This window comes from Caretta caretta, chromosome 5 (assembly GCF_965140235.1).
Source record: "Caretta caretta isolate rCarCar2 chromosome 5, rCarCar1.hap1, whole genome shotgun sequence".
Classification (NCBI taxonomy): Eukaryota; Metazoa; Chordata; order Testudines; family Cheloniidae; genus Caretta; species Caretta caretta.
Genome location: NC_134210.1, coordinates 75,538,118 through 75,566,091, shown reverse-complemented (window position 1 = coordinate 75,566,091; position 27,974 = coordinate 75,538,118). Strand labels below are relative to the sequence as shown.

The window sequence follows — 27,974 nt, the reverse complement described above, 5'->3', positions numbered from 1 at the left end:
TGAAATCCCAAATTCCTGAGTCTTACCATCTCTTTGCTATCAGCAAATAGCTGTGAAATCCACTGGCAAAGTATTTGCCTCATCTTCCTCTAGTGACTGGCCACACAGAGAATGGCAACCTACTATTGCTAACAATTGCTCTGTTAGCTCAAATAGCAGAGCTCTGTGTTTGGCTCTAGATTCAAACCTTACTGATTAATCATGTTGGGAGTTAATGTGTTTCTATATGATAGATTTTTTCTTTTTTGTTTGCTTTTTTAAAATCTAGGATATTACACAAAAAAACTGAATGAGGCAGGGTTGCTTTAGAGAAACAATAGCATATGATCATGTAATTAAAGACTGTGTCATAATGCATATGCACAACAGGGGCAAATTATGGTTGCACAAGCAACCTTAATTCTGACATTTCCTAACTTTCAGGGGCTTGACTTTACAGCTTTATCATGCTCTCTGCTCCGTTTTTATGCCCAGTTATATACATATATTTGTAACCTTCAAATCCAACATACTACTATTAAACATATACTTTCTTTATCCCTTTTATTCCCACAGGGTCAAATGAATGGGAATGGCTACTTTTCTACATTGTGCCTTGGGGAAACAACACATAATGAATGAACAGATTAGGTTTTCAGAGTTCAATCATTCACAAAATTAAAAGCAGAGTATTGCCTTATGCTTTGATGTATTTCAGTTGTTTCACATTGCTTCAAGTTGGAACTTTTTTTCTTTTTTGTTATTTTTACAAATCTGTCTGCTGCTAAAACTTTGAAGCAATTCCCAGCTTGTGGTAGAGGAACTGAGATCTGACCATATGCTATAAAAGAGAAATTCTTTCACATTTGGATTTTCAGGAGGGTTTGTAGCTCCTTGAGCCCCATAACCTACCTCACCAATGAATTCCTTTTGGCTGCAGTGGCATCTGTTGGTGAGGGCAGAGCTGATTAACTGCAGGCTTGGCTTCAGTGATGGAAATTAGCCCACAAGCTGCTTCTACATACAGCAGATGTTTCCTTTCTCTCCCCACCATTATGTTTTTGTACTAGTGGAAACATTTGGATGAGTTAATATAGTCTTTGTTCACACAAATAAATTAAATGATTTAATCTGGAAATCTACCATTGCCACCCATTAAAGTGCCTACTTGACCACAGGGCCAGGTCCGTTAATCACTAATATCCATAAGCATGGTGACAGTTCCTTCTGACAAAACATAAACAATCATCTGTACAATAAAAACTTTTTTCCCCTCCAGAAACAAGTATCTTTCTCCCAAACTTATTTAGTGAGCACAGTACACTACTTGTCGTCTTTCCTGGCTGTAGATCTCTGTAATGTGTCAATGGTGAAGATTCATGAAAAGAAATGCTTTCTTCTAACACTGGAGCTTTATTACAATAAGGAAAATAATATCCTTAAAGCTATACACATTGTCTCTGTTCCTTGCTGAGTGTCTTCCATAGATTCCTCTTGCCTGGCTTCCAGCCACATAGTTAAAGAAACAGAACTCCCACCAGTCCATATGTATCTAATAGAGATAGTTAATATATATATATCACAAGAAAATTTAAACTAATATAGCTTCATTTAAAATTTCAGTTTTCCATGGGAAGTTTTAATGTGAAAAAATGCAAATGTTTTTGTTTATATGTAAATTGACATTTTGTTTCAGCTTTTGAAACCAGAAATTATTGGTTTTCCACTTTTGAATTTTGAATGTTTGAGTCTTTCCTTTAACTGGGGGTGGCAGGGTGGGGAGAAAATTTACAAAAGGAGCAAAAGGAGGCTGGAACTCTGAAAATCCACAAACTAAAAATAGAGAGGAATTTTTTAAAAAGTGGTATGCCATAACCCCACCTTTAGAAATTTAGGCTCTGATCCTGCAAAGATTTAAGCGTATGTTTAACTTTAAGTAGGTAATAGTTCTCACACTGGGATATTGCAAGGAAGGGCTAAGGTGTGTAACATATCACTAGATAAGTCAAGGTGTAAGCACAAGTTCTCAGTGGAACTAATCATATGCTTAAAGTTAAGCATGGGTATGAATTTCTAGCATTAGGGATTTACTGATTTTTCATTTGAAGCAACTCTGAGCTCCTTATAGTTATGCATACTAAAAACCAACATTTATAAAATATTTTTCTCCTTATTGCTTATTTTTTTAGGCAGAATGCATTAGATATGTCAGTGCACAGAAAAAAAATCCTCATAATTCTACTTTTGTTTCTAATAAGTTCCATTTTACATGTAAAGTTCTCCATAATTCCAATGGAATTCTTGAGTAAAACTCTGCAACCTATTATTTGTTTAGAAACATCTTGTCAGATCAAACCCCTTTTCTCTTTATGAAAGAGAAATGCATTCTTCATCTCTGATATGTTTTCAATAGGAATGAGGAAGGGGAATGTTGTATTTGTGAAAGTATATTATGGAAAGATATTATAAGGGGTTATCTAGTTTTATGTAAACAAATCCCAGTAGCACATTGTCCTATATAATCAAACTATAATAATATAAAGTCCTGTCACCATCATCAACAAAATCAGGTAGTAGCAGGAAAAAATCAGGAATATGTTACAAGTCTGTTTAAAATTTCACCTTTGTATCTCATTCCTTAACATATCTGGGTCAAAACTCAGTAATTACAAATGAATGTAGCTCTACTGATTTCTGTGGAGTTATATGTCCGTCTGTACTGGGTTAGGATCTGCTCATACACTTTATATTCTTTTTCCTAAAATTTTAGTTAACATGAGGGAGAATTTCTTGGTTCTGTACTGACACAATAAGATGGAGGAATTCATACAATATTTTAGGGAGATAGTTAATGTGTTTGTGTTCTTCTGCCCTCTTCTGAATAGAATCACAATAGCTGTTCTGTTTTCCATAGTTCACATAGTTACTAGTCCCTATTTTACTACTAGCTAACTTTAGATCAAGTAGTAAGGATCTAGCTGCTAGCTCCTAGTATCTCTGATGAGCTGCCCATAATATAAGTGAGGCACTGCATTCTCCTCTAGCTTCAGCTTCCGGGTGATCTCATGTGTAGACCCACACAGAGGAGATCACACTAGTCTAGTCTTTCATCAACAAAGGCATAAATAACTGCAGCAAAGGAGAGAGAGAGAGAGAAATGGTCATTTTTCTTTTGCCATGTGCATATGACCATCTCATAGCCACAGATGCTACCGGCGCATCTAGGATCAGCAGAGGCATTTATAAGACCCCTAAATTATGAAACTTCATTACAAATGGTAGCCATACTTCCTCAATCAGGAGTCTAGATAAAACCTTCACCAAGTCATCCAGATGATTCCCTCCCAACCTATCATCACTACTTCCTCCTTCTCTGGTTTGAGCCTCAGCCAGCTGGCCCTTAGTCAAGTCCGTTTCATGTAAGCACTAGCAGCAGCAGCAATGATGATGGTATAGAACTAAGTATCATCAGCATACTGATGATGTCATAAATATAAAGGGAAGGGTAAACCCCTTTGAAATCCCTCCTGGCCAGGGGAAAGCTTCTCTCACCTGTAAAGGGTTAAGAAGCTAAAGGTAACCTCGCTGGCACCTGACCAAAATGACCAATGAGGAGACAAGATACTTTCAAAAGCTGGGAGGAGGGAGAGAAACAAAGGGTCTGTGTCTGTCTGTATGCTGGTCTTTGCTGGGGATAGACCAGGAATGGAATCTTGGAACTTTTAGTAAGTAATCTAGCTAGGTATGTGTTAGATTATGATTTCTTTAAATGGCTGAGAAAAGAATTGTGCTGAATAGAATAACTATTTCTGTCTGTGTATCTTTTTTGTAACTTAAGGTTTTGCCTAGAGGGGTTCTCTATGTTTTTGAATCTAATTACCCTGTAAGATATCTACCATCCTGATTTTACAGGGGGGATTTCTTTATTTCTATTTACTTCTATTTTTTATTAAAAGTCTTCTTGTAAAAACTGAATGCTTTTTCATTGTTCTCAGATCCAAGGGTTCGGGTCTGTGGTCACCTATGCAAATTGGTGAGGCTTTTTATCCAACATTTCCCAGGAAAGGGGGGGGTGCAAGTGTTGGGAGGATTGTTCATTGTTCTTAAGATCCAAGGGTCTGGGTCTGTAGTCACCTTGGCAAATTGGTGAGGCTTTTTACCAAACCTTGTCCAGGAAGTGGGGTGCAAGGTTTTGGGAAGTATTTTGGGGGGAAGGACGCGTCCAAACAGCTCTTCCCCAGTAACCAGTATTAGTTTGGTGGTGGTAGCGGCCAGTCCAAGGACAACGGGTGGAATATTTTGTACCTTGGGGAAGTTTTGACCTAAGCTGGTAAAGATAAGCTTAGGAGGTTTTTCATGCAGGTCCCCACATCTGTACCCTAGAGTTCAGAGTGGGGGAGGAACCTTGACAGATGACATCACAGCCCAGGTTGCCTTCCAGCACATCTCCTTAAGACCTTCACATACATGTTGAACAGAAGCAGTAGCAAGATGCAACAGTGTAGGAACCCCCATAAGAGATATTCTGTGAAGAGTAAGAATTGCCCAAATATACCCCGTGGGATCCTCTCCATTAAAGTGAGCCATGTTATTCAGCAATGACTCCCTCCATCCATCTCATCTGAGACGTACAGATGTCTCAACAACAGCTTATAGTCAAAAGTATTAAATGTAGCCAATGCATGTAAATAAACTGAGCATACATAATTGTGAAAATGATCAAGTGTTTTAAGTGTCTATTTTAACTGGTATACTTGCATCATTCAATTTCTTTCAGCAGCCATATTTTCAAGTTAAATTGCATAAACATGTGAACACAGTGAAATAAAAAAAGATAGAAGACTCCCTACCAATTCTACCATCAATAGATATCATTATGCAATGCCCTCAGCCACAACCTTTTTGAACATATATTTTCATCATGATACTCCAAGTTCTTATTAATTTTTTAAATTTGATTAACGTACACAGGAAAGCGAAGCACGGATGCAACTTTGATTTTAAGGAAAACACTTTTTCAAAAACAATCAAAAAGCCCCAGTTTAAAAAGCATATTGACTGTGGCAAAAGGGGTTTAAGAGACTTTTTTCTTAAATTCAGCTAGGATTAGAACCCAAGATTTTTGTGGCTCCCAAACCATTTTTCTGAAAAATAAGGTAAAATTTTCTAAAGTGCCTAAATGATTTAGGAGCTGAAGTCCAATTTTTGAAATGACGCAGCCAAATGTTCAAAGGTATTCAGGTGTGTAAAGATGTAGATTGTGCTGAGTGGGATTTTCAAAAGGATCTAAGCAGGTTAGGTACCTAACTCTCATTGAAATCGTTGCCTCTCGCCCCATGCCATCCTGCCACATCTGCTGCTAGCCAGGGCACTTAGTACAGAGCCCTTTCATTATAAAAGAGTGGGAGCAGGTGGCTGGGGTTTCTCTGTGAGGACTGAGGGTACACTGCCTAGACAATAAAGGAGCAGAAAGGAGTGTTTGTAGGTGACTGGCTGAGTTCCAGATGAATTGTTTTAATACTGCAATAACTGGAAGTGCTTTGCCAATGTACATCAGGGTTTCTTGAGCTTTGGATAGGTGTTTTTAATAATAATTAATACATAAAATAAATATGTACACAAAAATTTAATTAAGGTTAAAATGTTTAATTAATTAACTTTTTAAAATAATAGTGTGTATTTAAAAATAACAGTATAGTATTGTATATAATATTGTACTGATAGATCTTCTAAGAATAGAAAAGGACACAGTACCCATGCTGAGTCTTTAAGATCTGTAAGCAGCAGTTGATACCATTGACTGTAGTGGTCCCTAGCAGGGATGGATGGAGGTTCTTTGAAATGACTCAATTATTTTTAATATGATAGGAACTAGAGGGTAATTATAGGTAGTTGCACATCTATCCCCAAGGCAGCTCTTGAGCTCAGTATAATGGAGTTTTATGCTCATGAGCAATGAGGCCATTTAGGGTGAGATTAAAAAGAGATTTGGGATGTGCTGTTTTTGGTATACAGTTGGTACCTAACTTTATGTTTCCATTTCATCTGACTTGGCCAATACAGTTGGGTAGGATTACCCAGTGCATGCTGGCAACCTAGATTTAGGCAAGGGCTAGCCGGAAACTGAAATAATGTTGGTAGGTAAGGAATGAAGCCAGAGGAGGTGGCAAGAATTGTCAACATCCTTGTCTGAGGGAGTGCCGCTGTCAATTGTGACACAGGTTTGAAGGGGTCTTATTGTACCCAAAGCTGCTACTGGATGCTTAGATTACCAGTGGTAGTTAAAAGTAGGGCTGTCAAGCGATTCAAAAAAATAATCGTGATTAATCATGCTGTTAAACGATACTAGAATACCATCTATTTAAATATTTTTGGATGCTTTCTACATTTTCAAATATATTGATTTCAATTAAAACTCAAAATACAAAGCATACAGTGCCCACTTTATATTTATTTTTATTACAAATATTTGCACTGTAAAAAACAAAAGAAATAGTATATTTCAATTCACCAAATACAAGTATTGTAGTGCAATCTCTATATAATGAAAGTTGAACTTACAAATGTACAATTATGTACAAAAATAACTGCATTCAAAAATAAAACAATGTAAAACTTTAGAACCTACAAGTCCGCTCAGTCCTACTTCAGCCAATCGCTCAGAAAAAACAAGTTTGGTTATAATTTGCAGGAGATCATGCTGCCCATGTCTTGTTTACAATGTCACCTGGAAGTAAGAACAGGTGTTCGCATGGCACTGTTGTAGCCGGCATCACAAGATATTTACGTGCCAGATGCACTAAAGATTCATATGTCCCTTCATGCTTCAGCCACCCTTCCAGAATACACGCGTCCATACTGATGATGGGTTCTGCTTGATAATGATAGAAAGCAAAGTGGACGGATGCACAGAGGCGGCCCTAGACTAGCTGCCAGCAACTGACACCTAGGCAAACCATGCAATCAATGACCCTCACACCCAAACTGGCAGATCTAGGCTGAGGTTTTTGGTAAACTGGGAAACATTTTGCCCCTTTTTTCCTTGTAATGTTTTTTAAGCATTTTTTTTAAACAGAGGCTTAATTATTCGGCTTGTCCGTCCATCAGTCTGTGCAACCAATGTTTCTGAGATCAGATAAAATAGAGACATGACATTTTCAGAATAGATTTGTACATGACAGCTAGATGATATTTCAGTCCGATTTCAAATAAAAATGCATTAAAAATGTTAATTATAATTTTATTATTACAAATCCAAAATCATCCATTACACTATCCTGCTTTAACTGCCATTACCACCACATCCAATATAGAAAGAAATAAGGAAACTCTTCAATGAACTTTAACCTGTGTTTACAAAACAAACACTCTGTGCTCTTAAAACATGACTTTTCTTGCTTTAAGTTTTGAAAATTCAGGCACTTGGTCTTTTAGATCCAGTTTTCCAGCTATTTCATGGTCTATTGACATTGTGGCAAGTCCAAAAAGTCTCTCTTGCACCATTGTTGAGCGCAGATATGTTTTTATCAATTTTAACTTTGAGACACTATGTTCCCCCACTAGCTATGGAAACTGGCAAAGTTAAAAGAACGTGTAGAGCTATAAAAATGTTTGGAAAACTGTCTGTGAGTTTATTTTTACAGACAAACTCCAGTACTTCTTCAGGAGTGGAATGTTTCTTAAGTCATCTTGAAAAAGCCTGAAGCTCACTACACAAATCTGTAGCATCAATGTCTTTTGAATTGTCATGAGTCAATGCCGAGTCCAGTTTTATACAAAATTCTCTTATCTGTTTTGCTGTTTTCTTTTGCAAGCTGTGGATATCATATAGAAAGCCAAATACTGACTCTAGCTGCTGCATCTGTTGAAATCTTTCCTCAACTGAGAGAATAGCAGTATCAAGGACTGCAAAGTAGAAATTCACTTTGAACCTTTGTTTTGGGTTCTGAATGGGTGTGTCTCGTCCTTCGTATGAAAACTGCTGTTTCTTTTGCTGAATGCGAACTGGCTCTGGTTCAAATTCTGTCAGAAAGTCTATTTCTTCAGCAAGCTCAAGAGAATCTACCAGTGTTCTTTCAAACCCTTCATCACTTCTGAATTCCTCCAGAATATTTCAGTTTGCTGCAGTTTTTGAATAGCAGACTGTATGTTCAAGTTCTTTTCCTGAAGCTGCTTACTAGTTAGGTTAATCTCTAAAAGGACCACAAAATGAGTGAAGTCACAAATTAGAACTTGGAAAGGCCATTTGCAAGAGCCTTTGCATCTGAACGTGCTGTATTGCCAGATGATCCAGTAAAGGTAGTATCATCAGAAATTTCAATTAGGGCATCATAAATGTTTCCAAGTTCATAGCGAAGAGGTTTCAAAGCATCAATGTGACTTTCCCATCTTGTCTGACTAAGTGGTTTCACAGTTAGAGAATTCACATGCCGAGTCAGAATCTCCCAATGACATGTTGAGCCTGAGAAAAACACATAAACACGTTGCCCCAGGTCAAAGAAACTGCTTGCCTCCAAACTGCATCATTGACAACCAAATTCAGAGAATGAGCATTGCAAGGAACGAAAAAGGATTGATTTCCATCTTTCTCCTTTGCACACCATTGTCTTTACCCTTCATATTACTCCCATTATCATAGCCTTGGCCATGTAAGTTTTCAACAGATAATGACATTGTTTCAGGCTCTTATAGATTAGGATGAGTCATAAATGCTCAGTCGTGTCCTTCAGTGGTATGAAACCCAAAAAATGTTCCTTTATGAGACATAAACATTATCTTCATCTGCAGACTTTTCCATATCCACAAAACAAATGATCGTTGTCATTTGTTCAACATGACTCACATCTGGTGTACAGTCCAGTATTATTGAAAAGTATTTTGCAGAATGGGCAGCTCTACAATTTTCTTTTTAAAGACATTTGCTAGGATTTGAATCAGTTCATTCTGCATATTTTTTCCTAAGTAATGAACCTGTGTTTCATGATCAGTTATTTTACATAGATGCTCCTTCATGACTGGATCAAACAAAGCTAAGTATTCAACAATTTTTTAAAAGTTTCCATTACCTGGAGTGTATAATTTTTCATTTCTACTGTGGCCGTGGAATGCTACATTTTGCCCACCGAGAACTCTCACTCAAGCAATCAGATGCTCCAATATTTGTTGCCAATATTCTTTTTCCTTGATCACACATAAATTTTCTTCATTAATAGTTTTTCCTTTTTTAATCCTAATTCAAGTTCTTTCCAATTTTGAAAACATTCCAAATGTTCTGTACTTCTTTCATGTGAAGAAAGAATTGAAGATATGTTTTTCCAGTCCTTTGAACTATTTTCAGTAAGTGATGTACCATTTGTTTGATTTCTAAACAACTTGCAGCAAAAGCAAAACACAGAGTCCATTGACACTGAATATTGTAACCAGTTTTGATGAATTTCTTCCCCATTAATGAGTTTCCTCTTTTAATGCTGAGCAGAGAATTTTCTTTTATTTCCATCCTTAGGGAAGGGAAATCAATGAACTTATTCAGGTCCATGTTCCACGAGAATTTGCCACACGCTGTCATCACATCTGGGCCATGAAGCTGGGTCCCCATACTGTAACTTGTTTGTAACTTCCTCATCCTTTCTTCCTTCTACTTCATTTACTTCAATTTCTGCATGTCTCTCTGAAGGTGAATAAATTTTCTCCACTTCCATATCAGTCTGATGCTGTGAGCTGCCTTCATCTAGAAATCAGTTTCCATCATCTTGAGTTTCCAAACTGCTTCCATGTGGATGTGAGCTAACCTCCTATCCAAGTAAAATTCCTTCATCTGGATGCTGTGAACTGCTTCCATCTTTATTTGGATTAAAGAGAAGATATTTCAGGAAGGATATCTGCTATTTTGCTTGGTCCTTTTCCTTCTCAGCCTTTCTTTTACAATACTCAGCTCCTGAGGATTTTCTTTTTCCTCTTTCTGCCATGGGGCATTTGAATATTGTTATGTACTAATTGTGCTCCCGACTGCAAGCATTTTAGCATTAAGGATGGCTGACACACCACATGGTTGGCGATTTAAACCACATTGCAGCCATCCCAACACATCTTTTCACTGCTTAAAGGTTCAATGATTAGTAACATACACTCACTTACCTATCAAAACAGTTAGTTACAGCGTTTACTCAGAAACAAAATGACTTTTTTCGATGTTATAACCCGAAACCAGTTGTTTGGAAAGTAATCCACTCCCTCACAGTTACCCGATTGGAGTGTGATGTCATCACTTTTGTAGTGTATTAAGCATTAATGTTGTTTCTTTTCCTTTATGGACCTTATTTATTACATGTGAACTAGTTATAACAAAGAAAAGTTAATAATTATGCAGCCCAATAATAACATTAAGGTTTAAAGATACTTACATTTTGGATTTATAATGCTAAAAGATGTTATTTTTTATTCTTTGGCACCAAGAAACACAATTTTCCACAGTGTTTGCTCAATTCTTAACCATCTACCTGCAAAGTGTGTTAAAATGACCATTTGACATGTATCAACTTGCAATATCTTTGCTCTACATGAATTTTCGTCTATGCGACATTGATGTATATTCAAGTTAGGTGTCACTAACATTACAGCTCTTGCTGCTGGCCGATGTGTTTCATTGTGGCTGAGTTATTGCTTATTGAAATTGCAGAGTGAGTCATCTTGACCCTACGTCACAGATTGAAATTTTTTTTGCTAAAATATTATTTATTTTTTCAGTAAATAAAAGGTTTGACATATTAGTAAATTCTCAGAAATGTAGAAAAATTAATTATAATTCATATTTCCTCCGTACGCACACAGGAATTGAAATAGTGACATATTTGTTATTTTATTTGTATTTTTTTCAGCTTTTTCATTTTTTTTAATTTGATTTTTTTCCCCTCGAATTTGGCAGCCCATTTAAGTTGGCACCCTAGGCGCTCATCTAGTTCGCCTCTATGGATGAGCTGCCCCTGCTGACGCATGTTCATTTTCATCATCTGAGTCAGTTGCCACCAGCTGAAAGTTGATTTTCTTTTTTGGTGGTTCGGGTTCTGTAGTTTCCGCATCGGAGTGTTGCTCTTTTAAGACTTCTGAAAGCATTTTTCACCCCTCTCAGATTTTGAAAGGCACTCAGATTCTTAAACGTTGGGTCAAGTTGGGTCACATTGGTACCTTCTTTGCATTTTGTCAAATCTGCTGTGAAAGTGCTCTTAAAACAAACACGTGCTGTGTCATCATCCGAGACTGCTATAACATGAAATTTATGGCAGAATGCGGGTAAAACAGAACAGGAGACATACAATTCTCCCCCAAGGAGTTCAGTCACAAATGTAATGAACGCATTATTTTTTATCTAGCATCGTCAGCATGGAAGCATGTCCTGTCGAATGGTGGCCGAAGCATGAAGGGTCATCTGAATGTTTAGCATATCTGGTATGTAAATACCTTGCAACACTCACTACAAAAGTGCCATGCGAATGCCTGTTCACACTTTCAGGTGACATTGTAAATAAGCAGTCAGCAATATCTCCCGTAAATGTAAACAAACTTGTTTGTCTTAGCAATTGGTTGTACAAGAAGTAGGACTGAGTAGACTTGTAGGCTCTAAAGTTGTACATTGTTTTGAGTGCAGTTATGTAACAAAAAAAAATCTACATTTGTAAATTACACTTTTAGGATAAAGAGATTACACTGCAATACTTGTACGAGGTAAATTGAACAATACTATTTATTTTATCATTTTTACAGTGCAAATATTTGTAATAAAAAATAATAATATAAAGTACACTTTGTATTGTGTTGTAATAGAAATCAATATATTTGAAAATGTAGAAAAACATCCAAAAATATTAAATACATTTCAATTGGTATTCTATTGTTTAACAGTGCGATTAATCACGATTAATTTTTTTAATTGCAGTTAAATTTTTTGAATCAATCATGTGAGTTAACTGCGATTAATCAACAGCCCTAGTTAAAAGCCTATTTACAGCTACATTAGGTGAGATAAAAGCTATTAGAAAGTTTTCATACAATTATTAAAAAATAAATATACCAAGCTTTTTTCAAAATTGGGTATTTTTATGAATTTTTTGGTTTGTTTTCTCAATTTTTTTTTAAACTGGAAACAAAAAAAAAGTTTTTCAGGTTATTTTTTAATTTGTTTTTCAATTTTTTTACTGTTTTCCCCTTTCTCTTTTCTTCACTGGGGAAAAAGCAGAGCAAACAGGAAAATTTTAATTGTTTCAAACTGAAACTTTTCCAAATTGAACATTTTCTATATCAATTATAGTTTTCATGAAACCATTTCAATCAATAAATTAAGATCTGTTTAGAAACTTGTGGAATGAAAATGATTTTGAAATTTTTGAGATGTTTTGGGAATTGTTTTTCCATTTTGCAATTAGTTCTATGTTTCTTCTGAACCTGGATCTCACTATACTTATCCATACATATGTATAGAGATGAATGTGAAAGAGAGAGAAATGTTACAACCTGAATAAAATGGATGTGTGAGATATTTTGGTACATTTTCTCAATACTAACTCCTCTAGGTTGTGCTAGAGCTGCTATAAGGGGCAGGAAGGGATATTGAATAAGTCACAGTTATATTTCCTTGTTAGCCTTGTTAGTTTAGTGAGGGGATATGGAAGACATATTTCACTTGCTTAACTTTCTAGACTTACTAGATGAGAAGTGTCCCTGTCTCCCTTTGGCTTGTTGTAGTGTCCCGTTGATATTGTTATTTGGAAAATGCTTAACACTGACTTTGTAAGTATTGCTGTAACATAGTCAACTAAAATTACATTTAAAAACAGCAAATTTACTTCCTGTATTAACTCACTAAGCAGCTAATAATTCAGAACCTCTGTTATAGAATTCTTTAAAAATATCATTTGTGTGATTTTCCTCTCACTATTTGTAACGTTTTATCTATTAACCTAAAATATATAATATAATTTTATACATATTTCTACATGTATTAGTGCTAAGCAGTGTAGAGGGGATCTAAAAGTCATTGTTCCAGCTAAGGGAGGATCCCAAGCCACAGGCATAGCTGTAAGGGTGTCTTCCAAGGGCCCCCTTGCAAGCCATGGCATAAGGTTCATGCCAACGGAGGGAGCGGGACTACACCATACAGCCCTGTAGACATTCTGGGCAGCATTGTGGACCATAGAGGCACAGCACAAAATCTCACCTACAGTATTTTAAAATTTTCCTGGTCAGGGAATGTTCTAGAAAAAGTCATACTAATTTCATTAAAATCTCACCAAAAAGCCTGAAAGCTTTCTTTTCTTTTCTTTTCTTTTCTTTTCTTTTCTTTTCTTTTCTTTTCTTTTCTTTTCTTTTCTTTTCTTTTCTCAGCAGATTATGGGGGGGGGAAGAAATCATTTATGTTTTAACAAAGTATTATATAGTCTCAGAGATTCACTAAATCTCCCAACTACAGTATAAAATCTATTGAGTTTAACATTAGTTTTTAAACTTGTTTGCGAATGATCTGTATTCAGACACTGTGTCTAGGACCATACCATGATTTTGCTCAAGTACACACCTAAGATAGTGAATAGTGTTTTTTTTTAACCTGGTTAATAACATATATATCCATTCACATTGACCAGGCCAAACTGGTTCAATCACAACTACATGTAACTAGCCATTGTTAAACTCTGTATTGGCAGTGTAGAATAGGTATCACATTACCTTTTCATGTCCATACATGTTTGATACTTGGCTGGAAATTGAAATTCATGTAGATTCCCGACGTAGCAAATGAATTAAGCAATGTACTCTGCAAATCTTTTTCTGCTCTTTTATAATCTTAGTTTTAAATTTTAGATCAAGACAGCAGCGCTGAGGATAAGAACAATGTGTATCACCAGAGGGGAAAATAATCAGAAAAAGGAATAAGATCAAGTAAGTGAAGCCTCCTCTTTCTCTTCATCATGGGGCTGCTACTTTCTCTCCACATACAAGAGAACACTGTGTTTTTTGTAATATCTCACCTGGACTCGTTCTACCAAAATTCAGTTTCCTTATTTCCAGGACACACTAGAGTCAATAACATACCAGGATGTTTTACATTGTACACTACATTAGTAGCGGAAGAGAGATGGTGAACAGACAAAATTGCTTCTCAGAGTTTCCAGTTTTTTCTGGCGAATGCTTCTGAAAACAGAAGAGGCTCTTAAGCCTGACAAGACATTTAGTGTAAACAATTTGCATCCTATATCCCTCTAAGAAAAGGCGGAAGACAGAAAAGCTCCAACAGATAATGTCACAGGCAAGGTTGTTGATGATACTGAACTGGAAGACTCATTAACTAATAAAGGACAATGTAAAATGTAATCTGATTCAGAATGACTGGAATTGTTTAAGTACCTGACTAATAGAGTGCAAATGGAGTTCACTGCAGATTCAAATATTAGTAAATTCTGAAGTAAAGAGCCACAAGATATGAGATAAATAGTAAGGCAGGGTAATAAACTGACAAGAAAATAGATTTGAAAGAAATTGGAGGAAAATGTTGTATTAAAAGTCATCAGATTGTCAGCTGCAATGAAGAAAGCAGTCAGAAATATTGCTAGAGGAATATACAGAAGGACGAGATTTAAAGAAACACTATAAAGAACAGTATACATCACTGTTCACCATAGATATAATAGTCTGGCATGATAGCAAGTCTCCTTAAGTTACTTTATAAGAAAGGATTAAGAAAGTTGAACTTATTCTCACTGGAGGAAGGGAGAGTTCGTAATGACCTAATTTAGAGATTTTTAAATTGTAAAAGGGATTGATAAAATTGATCCACACAGTGCTGAACTGTAATAGCCTTACATTCAAGAAGTTTGCAATCAGCTCTCTGTGGAGAAACAAATCAATAGAATCTCTCCTACCTGCCAAACTCCTCTTTATGTCAAAGAGGTTCATTCTGAACAGCCGATTGTTTAAGTAACTTAATCAGTTCTTTGGGTTTTTTTTTCTGTGCGCACATGGAATGTGTACCTGTCACAGGGATGCAGAAGAAGGGAAGGGGACATGGCTTCAGCTGACAAAAGCAATTATCTTTAAATCGCTAGTCTGAACATTTATCTTCAATGTAGTATATAACATAGTAAACTAGTATGTTCCTAGGAAAAGTAAATGTAAAGCAATGGAGTTACCCAGATGCTACTCTATTGACACCAATGGAGTTACTTCTAATTTACATCAGGGTAAGTGAGAGAAGAATTGGGTCCATAAGGACCTGGACCACTTTGTACAGTCGTTTATTCCCATGCAAAATGAGTATAAAATGCTTCCTGATCTGAATGGTTACACCAACTTCAGTCTCTCTTTGCACTGGTGGAAATGACTATAGAAAGTGCAGGGCAAGAGAGAATCAGGGCCCTTAATCACAAGCACTGGATTTAGCTTTCAGCTGCAGAACTGTATTAGCTTTATAATTCTCCCCTCTCCCCACAGCTTCCCCCTGCTCCCCAATGACATAGAAAAATACAAGTTTAAAATAGACTTTTAAATTTTCGGGGAAAATACTGAAATTGTATGATGTATATAACATGCACTAACAATATTATGTCCTTGTCTCTTGAGAAAGAAAGTAAAAAAATTCCTGCACATATTCTTACATTTTCTGGTAAAATTTCTCTTGAAGATTACAACTAAGGGACTTCAGTCTCTTGGATTTTGATTAGAATGAAGTCATAAATTGTAAATGAACAAAGATTGTCCATACTCAACTGTTTTATACAAGTTGGAAACAAATTTCAATTTGCTCACCCTTTTCCTAGGTTGCCCAAGTTGGTATTGTTTGAAAATTGGTTGCAGTCTGTTAAGTAGTCCAGATAAAATAGCAAAGAACTAGAACAGAGTGAAGACAAGACTAGCAGTTCAATGGGCCAAGTGCATCCACAATATGGTGAATAGAATCACACTTAGTATGAGTTTGTCTGCACTACCATATGCACTACCTATATGACTGGAATAAAAAAAGCTTAATCTCCTTAGGGGAAGATAGTTTCCTACAGCCAAATGGATTAGGTCCTTTACATCAAGAATTATTCAGAATCAGGGTGTCTATTTGTGGTTTGTTTGGTTTTCCATTTGGTTGTAGTGTCTTTTTTCTGGGCTGCATAATGGTCAGTTACTCAAGAGGCTACTTTCTGATGGGTGATTGGAAGGAATATGGTGGCCATGGCATTCCCAATTTCAGTCTTGAATGGATTCCTATATATAGCAATCTCCATTTACTGATCAGAATAAACTATCCAGGTTAGATTGGGTAACACTTTTAATGCCATTCCATCGAATATAATTTCTAATTCAGGAAGCTTTCCAACACCAGTGCTAGCCATTGCTTTTCTCTACAATGCAGTAGGTTGGGATCCACCAATTTTTATTGCTCTTTCTCTGGATGAATAGAAAATGGTGGGAAGCATTGAGGTTTCATCCATAAATATGCAGATAAAGCCATTAAGTAGCATTGAATCACTGAATTATAAATCAACTCAGTTAAGAGTCAGAGAAATAAATACAAACCCCAGCTAGAGTTTGCCAGCTCCTGGAACTTTGGCCTGAGCCTGTAGGGGGTCCTGCCATATGGACTACAACAATAATGACTGCCAGAGACTTCTGTGTATGGGTCAGGCAATACCAGCCCTGCAGAGTGACAGAACTCCAACCTGGCTCTGGCTACGAGAGCTAGCTGAGACCTCCATGGGACTCTGGACCAGGGAACCAGGAGAGTACCATGCCCGCTCCAGGTACAAAGACACAGTAAAGTAACCCCTCTTGTTAAGCAGGCTAATGTTTGCAGCACTCATCTCTGGCCTCATGAACTTGTAATTTTATGTGTGTTGATTATATTTCCACTTGTCTCAAACAGAAAGGTCAGTCAAGATGCACTATTTCATTACCTTTAGAAATACATTGCTCAACATTCTCATACTTGTGGTGGAATAACATATGGAGAGCCTAGGGCTAAGCCAACCTGATTACAGAATGAGCCCCACCTGAGAGGGATTTGGCAATTCCCCATAAAGAGCAGAAGATGGATGCAATAAAGAGGAAGAACTAGGCTTAAGTGATGATGAAGGCCAGCTGGGGAAAGAGTACTAAGAAGAAACCTCAAAGAGTAAAGAAAAGCTCTTCAGACAGTGGCCTGGGAGAGATCCTGGAACCTAGAATAGAAGGTTCCCCTACTGGTGCTAAGGAATGTGGCATACAAAGCCTAATGCAAGGGTTATTGAACCCAGCAGGGTGTTGCCAGCTAAGCCTGGAATACAGGCTGAGAAATAGCCCCAGTGAAGGCAGATGGGTTTTACTTGTGTTAATGATACTTTTTTGGAGTTTTAAGTTTGGATAATTGTCCTCCTGGAAGGGGTGGACTTAAGTTAGTGAGCTGGCTTCAAGGATGAGTCACTGGAAGAAAAGCATCACAATGCTGGAGAGACTGTTGGCTGGGGGTGCCAGAAAAACAAGAGCTGCTACACTACACCTGGCTATGAGGGGTTGCCTACTAGTGAGTAGATTTATTTACACGTGGTTTGACTGAATATAATTATACTTTCCCTAAATGTCTCTTCTCTCCTGTAAAGATATCTGTAAAATTGTTCTGTGTCTAAAAAAGACTTGCTAGGATTTAGCTGTCTGAATACTCACTACAGCTATATCAAGTCAAGAAAAAGCAGAACAAAATAATCACACAGTCCTGTTATAACTAACAATTGAGATATTGTGTTACATCCTTGGACTGTGCTCAAGTTTAGGATGGAAAAGTGAAATTGTCCAAACTTTAAAAGACAAAAACATTGAGTGGAATAAGGAAATCTGAACAATATTGTGGTTTTCTTGGATAGCTAAAGTTGAGGAGTTAAAGCTAAGTGGCTCACGAGTAGTACCAATAGAGACAGCTTTGTAGTCTATGAAACTAACGTTGACTTTCATTCACTATTCTTTATTTTGAAAAGTGTGATAGTCTTTCCACTGTCCTGCTCATATTCTATTCTTTTTTGGAAAAATTGCAGACTTAAAATTGTGTGGCATCTGAAGATCTGACACTTCTATAAAAACAGCATAATTATAACTGTTCTCTACTGAGTCTCTTCCTGTGGTAGCTAGGCACTTTAAATATCACTTGATCTAAAAGGCAAGGGCTAGCAGTAGAATATTCTTCATGAGGAGCCCTCAGCTTGAAAACCAGCTTCCACTCTGGTTCTCAAGTACTCAGTCATTTGACATACTGCATGGCCAACTACTTTTTAATGTAGGCTTTTGGAGAGGGGGGTTTCTGATGAAAGTGAGGATTGTGGTGGAGGGGAACCTCTTTCCTTTAGGCTAGGTTTTACTTTAATTTGTTTGGGATTAGTTATTGGTTTGAACAACTGGGTGGTTTTGTGTTCTGTCAAAGGTAAATACACACTCCTTTTTCTGTATGTTTGTACGGTAGATATACAAATCTAGAAATGTTAAACATGGTAATATACCATCACAAATGAGAATCTTCTGTTTTATTTCTGGCTGATTAATGGTAATTTCTAATTCTTTAAAGGTCAATATAGGCTGTTTACATGGACTGTGGACTGCCAGCTGACACTTTTGCATCTAGATTTATAAGGGCTAATTCTGGGCTTGAAGGTGTCTTGTTCAGAGGTGATAAGAAATATTTCTGCCTTTTGTCAAGACTGGTGGAGTTATTGCCCATAAACTGCCAGATGCATAGATTAAAGTTGCCAGATGGATCAGTGGTCTGCTGCTGTCACTCCATGTAATTTCATGGAGCTCAGCACTATCTTTTTTCTTTTCTTTAGCATTCTCTTTCTGTCTAGCTATTTTCTCACATCAAAATTACATGGGGTATTCATCTTCTATGCACTGGTTGTTAGATGTCTGCTAGCTATAGTAATGCCAAGATGCAACTTTGAAAATGCAGAAATGCTGGGGCTAAAAGAGTGCAGGAATCTCTGTACTCCCCGCAGTTCATAATTGCATACAATACTCCTTGCAGTAATAAGGCACAAAAGAATGAGATTAAGGTCAAAGCCTTAGCTCCACTGATTGCATTGACAATTCACACCAGCTCAGGATCTACCCCATTAACTGTGAATTTTCTTGCCTGGCATAGGCTGTCAAACTTTCATTTTATGAAACAAAATTATTTTTTAGTTGTGGTGTTGGGATTGCTGGTGAAGAATCATATTCTCACTTAGTGCCTGAGCTTGAGAGGGGCTGAGTACTTGCAGTTCCTATTGACTTCAGTGGAAGCTTAGCACCTTTGAAAACTAGGCAATGAGCTTGTTTGTCACCCTGTGAATTCAATGTTCATTTACATTGCTCTGGTCGGGGGGAAAAATCCACTTGAGTATACACTGAATTTTGCAGATGTTTCTGATAACCAATGGTGTTTCTTTTTAGAACTTGATTTTTAATGTGAGTCTTGATATTTGGAAAAACAAGACAGAGGTATAAACTTCTAGCATGTTATACAGTGTGATAAGCTGGAAACTGCATATCAGCCACACACTGCTTAAATCAACACACAGGTGTTCTATCCTTCCATCATAGTCTTGGAATGTAGCAATTGGACATCGTAATTTCAAAGGCTTTAGTAATTGCACAAGCTCACATGGTTACATATATGATTTCTTGAAAATCTTGTATCGGAGAGGTATCTGTATTAGTCTGTATCCACAAAACCAACAAGGAGTCCAGTGGCACCTTAAAGACTAAGATTTAATTGGGCATAAGCTTTTTGGGCAAGGTTTTTTTTATTATTTTTATTTCCCATAAGCCAAGCAAACATGACATTCAAAATTACAAGCTATATTGTGATTATCTGAGGGGAGGATTCAAATCCTCCCTCAAATATTAGCTGACCAGAAATTTTTAACAAGGTCCTAACACTTGTTTTGGAGTCAGACTTGGATTAAATGTACATGACAATGTTTAAGTGCAATAATAAATAATAATGCAAAGTGCAATATAAATATTATAATTACAGAGCCCCGAACCTGTTAAGAGCATCACTTATAAGTCAAGCACTGTGGACATGCCAGATTTAGTTTACCCCTGCAGCCTTAGGGTGCAGAATTTGAGTCAAGAGTCCTCCGTGTTGTGCTGCTGCTATTTGAGCTACAGGTCTAGCAACGTTGGCTGGCAGTACAAGAAGGCGATTTTCCCATCACGAGGATGGATTCCTGAGTCCAAGAGCTGGATTGGTGGCTTGGGGAGCTCAGTCTGGCCATGCTGTCTCTCCTTTTTGTCCGGAATTGAGTGAGCTCCTTCCCTGGGTGTTGTGCCCAGAATGGGATTGGTCACTGGCGTAATATGCTTGGTTTAGAAGGTGACTAGGAGGAGCCAGGCCTGTGAGCCAGTCTGTGTGTCTGTCTCTCTCTCTGCCCCTGCCCATGTAGTGACCATGGGTGGTGACGGGTAAATGGGACAGGAGGGAGAGGCACGGCAGTGGGCATGTGTTGGGTCCAACGGCTTACATAGTGGGAGGAGGCCAGCCGACTCTCTTCTCCCCTACTGTTGGTGCAGCTGCTCTACCATCTTTGTGGTGGTTCCTAGTGTAGTACATTGCTATTGCTTTGGTGGTGAAGTGGGCCTGGCCTCCAAATGGCAATTTTTTTTCATGCTGCCAATATTGTTCATGTGGAAAGGAGATGGGGGATTTTTAACATTGACATTCCAATGGAATACGATTGAGGGGGGGTGGGACGAAAGAAAAAGCACTCTGTAGCCCAAGGAGATTTGTTGCAAACAATGGAGAAGTGAGGTCATCTCCAAAAAGTCACAGGAATCTTTTTATAATGGCTATATTTTCCATCTCAACCAGCCGCTTCTATGAAGGTGACTTGACATCTTTAACTCTTCAGTAAATTGTGTGTTCTGTTAGTCCGGCAAATGGACTCAAATCTCTAAAATTTTCAAAATAAAAATAATTGATTAGTTTGATATTGAGGCTGACATAGCTCATGAATGCTTGAAGTTTTATTCATGAGATGTTTAGTCTGCTTGCTATGTAGTTTGCAGTGTTGTCACACTAAAATTCATAAAACATCCATACACTAGTCTTCTCCTGCCTGGATTATGACCGCCTCCTCTCTCACTGCTCATCCTGAAGCTTATATCCCTCTACTCCATCTGTATTAAATCCCCTCCATGCTGTGGACCCTTCCCTTGGCCAACCTCTTTTGTCAAGTTCCCAGGGACAGCAATGGCTGGGGCATTCTAGCAGAGCAAACTATTAGGAATCAGAAATCCCAGGTTTGGAGTGGAATCCATCTCCATAGATAGCCTTTTCCTAGGCAGATCCTCTGTAGGTCTACTGCTTTGGGTAGATGAATCCAATATCGGTTTGGGATTGTGGCAAATGACGACACAACATCTGCAAAGTGAATGGCATAGTTTTTCCCCAGAGCCTCGTACTCCCTGTCCCTTTTCTGTGGTGGTTCTGGAGTTGGGTTGGTGGGTGATCTAGCCTTAAATTCTTCATCCTCTGGATCTTCCAGTCCATCTTGCCTTACCCATGTGTCTGTCTCTTAGATTGTAAATCTCTTAGGTCCAGGACTGTCTTTGTATATATATTGTTAATATGCCAAGCACATGGTTTGTGTGGGTCTTGTTCAAGACTCAGTTTTAGAGGGAAGCTACAAGTGTGCAAAGGCTTGTCTCAAGAAATTTTGCAGCTGAGAGACTAAGACAGATGAAATGTTTCTTTCTTGCAGCTTCCAAGAAGGTAGACCTTAGTTTCGATCACTAGTATATTTAAAAAAAACCTCTGAAGTACTTGTACCTTTTTAAAATTTTGGTTCGCAACTCCTGGTTTGCTGACCGATCAGAGCAGATGCTATTGCTCCTTGAATTATTGCATATAGTATGACAACTGTCCATTTGATCTTGTGCATGCTACAAAAACGTATGCACATTTTCACTTAACATAGTACCTCACATAGGCACTCAGGCCAAATTCACAGATGGGTGGTGGTAGACTTCTTTGCAATCATTATTCATTGAGTAGGCACCTGTAGTATGTACTTGTCCACCAGTTAATTTGCTCCCAGTCCCATATTCATACTCATTATTTCTAGTCCTAAAACATGGGTTTCCTTTTTTTTATTTATTTATTTTTTTTAAATAATTAACCACAGTTGGGAGGTTTTCTCTTTCTAATTGTTCCCTCCCTTCAGGCCACTGATTCACTACTTCTCCAGATATGCTATCACACCAAAATATTTCTAGGTACATTGACTCTAACCCTACTCACCTTTCCCTTCCCCTGTTATTGAATCCTTCTAGTCTGCGCTATCTGACTAAACTTCAGGAATACTTAGTAGCATGTCTCTCCTCTTCTGCTTTCATATTTCAGCACTGATTTATATTTTACTTCTACCCAACTCACTGATGTAGGAGACTTGCTGCTGCTGAGACCGATGGTATCAAACTCGCTAAAGTGTTTTGATATGGTACCAGGAAAGCTATGTTAAACTAAACTCTATTGCGCAATGACTCCGTTCTTTAAAGCATTGCTCTCAAAAATAAGTACTTCCTTTGATTACGAAGAGGAGATTCTTGTTGCTATGATTGGGACCTTGGAATCCATGGCAGAAGCCCAGTCTTTTAATGATGCAGCATTAGAGCAATCAGTCAGTTGTAGATATTTTTGTGAGGGCCTGACCTCTGAACACTTTTTTTTTAGTTTGGAGTCTGCTAGTACAAAATAATAAAAATATGGCAATACTTTTTATCTATCATTTGTCTTGGTATTGCAATGACAAATTCAACTGTTCACTTGGTCACAGCAAACAACTGGGAGCCAGGACTCTAAATTTGTTGAGTACTGCTATATAGCCCTGGACAAGTCACTTAACTACGCCATGTCTCATTTTACCCTTCTCTGAAATGAATATGCTATTTCCTAGTGCTGCTGACAGGGCTATTGTGCTGCTTAATTATTAGTAAAGATCTTTGACAGTCTTGACATAAAACAAATGACAGGGATGAGCTCAAACCATGAAATCAGGTCTGGATATTGAACACCTTAAAATTATGAAATTTTCAGAGCCAACATTTTGGTTCAGTCTGTTTTATAAAGGGCCTATTTGCAGTACTCAGTTTGGGGTCTGGATATTAAAACACCTCCAAATTTATAACCGCAAAATAGTATTGGTAACTATTCTTGTTTGCTCTCTCCCTCCCCTTCCCCCTCCCCCTATTCTGGATATTCCTTTTTAGCATTTCAAATGAATGCAGTGTTTGTGATATGTTGGTGCATTGTGTAAAGCTTGCTCTCTGTAACAGATGAAGTTAGAATTCTGTGTAACAGATTCCCAGTCTACCATTATTTGTACTACATGTTAAAGTTTTAAAGATAACTATGGGAGGCTTATTCCCAAAGAAACACTTTAAACATTGACCCATCAAAATAGGTAGTTATAATAGAAAGTCTGGTTATTTTACATTCCTCTTCGATATGGTCTCTTTGTGAGACAGTGGTAATATCCGGCTATGAAAGGCTGTAAGGGCCGATGCAGAATCTGAGAGAGGTTTTCTTGGCATAGAGTTAGGCATAATTTTGCAAAAATGTCTGCCTGGCTTATTGGAAATCAGCCAGCACCACTATTTCATTCTTTCCTTGATTCTCTCTCTAAGAGAGAAACCATTTCTAGCTCCAGTGCTCTACTACAATTGTCACTGTAAATCCTCAAGAAACTAGAGGAAGACTCTAGAAGAACATCTGTCATAATTTGGCAGCTCAGGTCTCTGACACTTAAAGATAAAGGGGAGGAATAATATAACCTTTTATAGTAAATGTTTCCTCAACACTAGAGAGATGCAACCTGCTCCAACTTAAACAATGATCAATACAGGGATTTAAACTAGCGTTAGGCTTGTTCATAGTAGCTTGTTTACACAGAAAACTAATGTTCAGAAACAAAAATTAATTTCTCTCACCCTGAGTATTTTTAAGTAGACTCAGATTGAGTATTGGTGCTAAAGTAAATATAGAGGCAGCTGAAAACCCTTTCCCTTCATCGTTACTTAGCCTCAAATCTCCCCAGTGGAGAATTGTCCTCTTATAGGAACACTCTCTCCCAGCATCCCTTTTATGAGGCCCTTTAAATTTTTCAGTGATCTGCAGCTGCAATTTATAGTGGCTATTTTGAAACTGTTTGCTGCATGCTGTGTCTCCCTCTGTATTCCTTTTCACATTCCACAATGTATTCTCACAGTATTATCTTTGACATTTGTATTAATCAATAGTTGCTTCTGTATTTTAAGCTACCACTATGATTGCAGCTCTTCGTGCTAGAAAGACAGAAGTATCACCACCAGCTTTTCTGTATATTGGTTATAAATGTCATCCCTCCAGCAGAGCTAAGATCCTACCTACTATCCGGTATGTTGTGAGAGAAATTACATTCAACCTCTAGGGTAGTCACCTGTGACAAGGGAGTGACAGTATTGTGAGGGAAGTTATCTCTTACCCACAAGAGAAGGATTGGCTGTAGTAATAGAGGGAACAGAACAAGTCAGATTTTAGGGTGTTTGGGAGCAGTGTGCTATACCACTGTGATCCTAGCCCTGAAGGTAAATACCAATTTAAAATAAGATCTCTGAAAAATGTTTAAATAAGATGGTGTCAAATGAACTAGTATGAATATTCTGGACATGAAAGATAAGTGCAGGTTCTCTCTCTCTCTTTTTCTGTCTACAAATATTTGCTGGTCACTGATAAGCCAGATTTAGTATACTGGAGCAAACTTTTTGATGTTTTCAAAGATTGAAAAGAAATTACTTCATCTGAGTTCCACTTGGCTGCAAGTAAATAAAGCTACAACCCATAGGAGTGCCAATTAGAGCCAATTATAACCTGGTTGATCTTTCCTGGCATGGGTGGAGAAGCTGGTAGTAGGTCGTTTATCATGCTAGATGTGGACTTTGATTGGAATGCATGCTTGTGTGTGATATGGGAAGCTTGACAGGTATACCTTTCTTGAAATAAAGAAATGCACAGTTGGGGCACCAAAACAAATGTATTAAAATAGTGTTTTTACTATGTCATGCCACATAAGTGGCCAATTCTATAACACTGTATTTCTAGATAGTTTACAGTCTCATTTGAAATATACCTACAACACATTTCATACAGCATGTAGCTAATTGTAGAAATTTGCTTTTCCATATGTGAAGCATGTTGCCAATATCTCTGAGATGGGCACCACAGTTGTGACTCTTCTCCCCTTCCCCCGCCCCCCAGTGCAATTGTTAATCTGTTATGAATTTAGATACTCTTCAGTCAGGGCTGTTTCTCAGGGCGGGGGGGCAGGTTCAGGGCTCAGGGCGGAAGTATGAATCTGTCACTTCCAGGACTGATCGCGCGGGGCCCAGAGCAGTTGCCCCGATTCGCCATACCCTAGGGATGGCTCTGTCTTCAGTTGTAACTTTAGAGATATGTAAGCAAGTGGCCATCTCCATCTCCCATACCATCACATAAAAGAGAAGCTCACAAAGGGCTGAGAGTCTGTGTGGTGACCCTAAAAGAGTAAAATAGTGCACTCAGTTCAGAGGCTACCACATTATCCTTTCATATTCCTTTCAGTCAATTTCTGTGTGTAATAGGCTTGGTCACTGGATACTAAACTGAATCCTGTATTTTGGAGAAAAGGGGATCAGATCTGGTAAGATGGGTGATCTGTCAGGATGGTCTGTCTGTTTCTGGTCTATCTTTAATCAAAAGGGCCTTGATTCATGTTGGTCTTGACAGTGAAATATAGGAAGAAAAACTGTTTTCAAACTTTGGTTACTGGTTAGGCCTCATTATTATTAGTCAAAATCTTACATTTATATATAGTCCGTCATCCTAAAAGATCCCTTTGTAAAGAACTTTAAAAACTATAGCTCAGATCCTGCAAGCTCTTAAAGCACACACGCAGAAAGTTGCTCAAAAGTCTGTGTTTGCAGGAACAGGGTCTGTATATAGAAATTGCTTCAGAGAAGTAGCCACTTCTGGCCTAAAATATGGTAGCTGTTCAACAATGGGCATTAACACTGCATAGCACTTTAGGACAGGAAATGAAGATGATCAGATCCACTTTATTTTTAAAAAAAATGTGAAAGGTAGACAGGTGTTCACTAAATGATTTTGTTAAATACAAGTACTACATTTTAGTCTGTTAAAGCAATTCTTTTTTAATATATGTTGAAAACTGCTGCTTTGCTGTACCCTGCTGAACATCAATATAGTAAACCTAGCCGTTTCTATCTGTCATTACCAAACCTCACAATGATGTTCTGATTAATTATGCGTACTGTGGATCTCCCAGATGCCAGCCAGATGTTCAGAGAAAACTTATGTTACTTGGCTTAAGAAATGAAGTATAAATCATATCCACACTGACACACCTAGTGGAACAAATGGAAGGTATTCCTAAGTGAATGCGCTACTTCAAATTTATTTTTTCCTTGAACTAGCTACGAAACACTCTGCCTCAGACATTGCAGGCTTATAGGTAAAACAGGAGACAAGAAGAACATGCAGATAGTAGATCAGCTATTGCTTCTTTTGTTACCAGGAGGCTGTTGTGCTGCAAGGCACTCTGACTTCCCCACCCTGGCTGCTTCGCAGAGCAGGAGCGTTGCCTCTCGCCCATTAGGAAGGGAGTGTTAAGTGGCTGTGGGAACAGGAAAGGAAGTGCTGCTGACAGCAAAGTTCCCTGCCAGTAGCAGATCAAAGGGCTGCCTGGAAGAGAACAGAGGCAGGTGGCCAGCTCTCAGGCAGGATGTGTGGGTGGGGGGTAAAGGGGAATCAGGAGAACTTTCTCTCCTCAGCCAGCTCTTCTGTGTGGCTTATATTTCTGGGGTCAGAGGAGCATTGTTTCTCTTTAACCCTCAACCAGACTACAAGGTATCTGTGGAAGTAGAATATGTGTGGTGAGTGTTTTTTTTTTTTTTTCTCCTCCTCCCTGAAACCATGTGGTGGTCATCTGTCTCCTAGTTTTGACAGGGAAAGGACTCTTGCCATTTACCCTCACTCGGATCTTTTAGAAAGGGTTCCACCTCATCCCTCCCCCTGTACATCAGACTGCTGCAGCTCTTTTGATGCAGAAATCAGCTTTCTTTCTTTCAAGTAGCCTCTGCCCTCATGCTGACAAACACATCTTTCAAAGCAGGGGCAAGGCTTCCAGGTGGAAAATGCAGCAAGTGACTTGGGGCCCACCCAAAAGACTACTTTTTTTTAACCCACATCAAACCAAATCAGACACTTATTCCTTTTGTCCCTGGGTTTGCTGAAAAGTGAGGGTCTTCAAAGAGAAGAGTCCAACTATGTTTCAAATTGTAAGGCATATATACTCTCCTTCCTCAAGGCCCACTAGTTCTGTGGTGTGTGTGTATAAGAAATTGGCCAACTAATATACACTAGTAAATCTAGAAGTAGAAAGATCAGAGGCAATGCTTCAGTCTGGATGGGCCTGGCAGTATTCAAAAAGCCATGTGATCCTACTGCTCTCCAGTCCTGGCTTCAAAATGTAGTCTGCAGGATGCTGAAGAGTAACAGCAGGGAAAGAGCCCAGCTCTGTGCCCATTTAGGACTATGATGCTTGGAGGGGAGCATTAGGGCCAGGCTGGGAGAGGAACCACACTTATACCCCATAAATTTAGGCATTTGATCTGCATCAATGAGACCATACTGGAGCCCCACAGGCTGCTCTCTGTTTAGAAGGTGGATTTCACACCTCCTCTCCATCTTTGCCAGAACAGGACAGCTGCATAAATCTCAATTACTGCACTCAAGCTTTCTGCAGGATTCAAGAATTTTACTTACAGTGAAAATGGATCAGAGCTGTCCTGTGTACCAGAGAAACATTAATAATTGATTTTCCACCTTGCTGAACAATGCTGCTTTGCTCAATTTACATTCCCTCTTCAGTTCAGTGTTGTTAAGTGATTGGGGTGACTTGTGGAGATGTGACACAACAATAGCA

General features: G+C 38.2%; 1 long non-coding RNA gene across 26 annotated transcripts in view; it reads left to right on the top strand.

Moving 5' to 3' along the window:
- Positions 1-27,974, top strand: part of LOC125636788 (uncharacterized) — a 409,942-nt gene that overhangs the window by 151,176 nt on the left and 230,792 nt on the right. For 25 of the 26 annotated variants that reach the window (XR_012668524.1, XR_012668521.1, XR_012668520.1 and 22 more), the window contains one exon: positions 13,828-13,905. This is a non-coding gene — a long non-coding RNA (uncharacterized LOC125636788). Of the gene's footprint in view, positions 1-11,345; positions 11,422-13,827; positions 13,906-27,974 lie in introns of all 26 variants that reach the window. The other variant, XR_012668500.1, reaches the window with a different exon arrangement.